The sequence below is a fragment of the Phalaenopsis equestris genome, unplaced genomic scaffold (assembly GCF_001263595.1).
Source record: "Phalaenopsis equestris unplaced genomic scaffold, ASM126359v1 Scaffold000171, whole genome shotgun sequence".
Lineage (NCBI taxonomy): Eukaryota > Viridiplantae > Streptophyta > Magnoliopsida > Asparagales > Orchidaceae > Phalaenopsis > Phalaenopsis equestris.
In genome coordinates, this window is record NW_018164613.1 from 166,344 (window position 1) to 167,179 (window position 836).

Below are 836 nucleotides of genomic sequence, written 5' to 3' on the forward strand. Positions count from 1 at the left end.
TGGAAATCTTCCTAACTCTATGTTGTATATTGAGTGTCCTTAAATTTTAAGGATAATATTATTAAGTAAAACATATTAAGTTTAATAGATCCCTAAGGTATTTACCAGGTTAAGAGTAGGGAGCAGATCCATGCAACCTTCTTTAGATTTGGTAAAAGGTCTTGGGTTTCATTTAAACTTTATTATGTTGCTTAATAATTCATCCTGAATATCCTGATGCTGAACATTGATGTCTTGATTATTCCTAAGAATAAGGTAATTTCAAAATTATGTGGGTGAAGACCCTAAAGGGGCAAATTAGTGTTATTAAGAACACTTAGCCAAATTTTAGTCCTAATTGGACTTGTGGTGTTTTAAAAGAGTTTGATTATGTTGATTTTTTTTTCTAATCCTCTTTTAACAAGTGGATTTCAATTTAAGTTCACCACTAAGTCCTTAAGACCTAAATGTATTAAGTGTGTGTATTGATTTTGAAAAGATTTAAAACTTTAAGTGATCATTATCAAGATCATTTAAATATCATTTTGATTATAAAATAAGGGTATGAAATCATTGATTTCCAAAATTATACCCCTGAATTCAAAAGTCATTTTTGATTAATGAAGTTTTCCAAAATTTTGATAATTATGGGAATTATCTTTTTATATTGTAATTTGGTGAAGTGAAGTGAGTTTCTATCAATTAAGCCCATTTTTGATTGCACATCATTAAATGAGTTAATTAATATAAAAAATTACCCATTTCCCATTTTTGATTAAGCCTAAATGCTTATTAAGGCAAAAATGTCCAAAATTACAATTTTGCCCCTAAGGGTCCAAACTTTCATAATTTGTCAA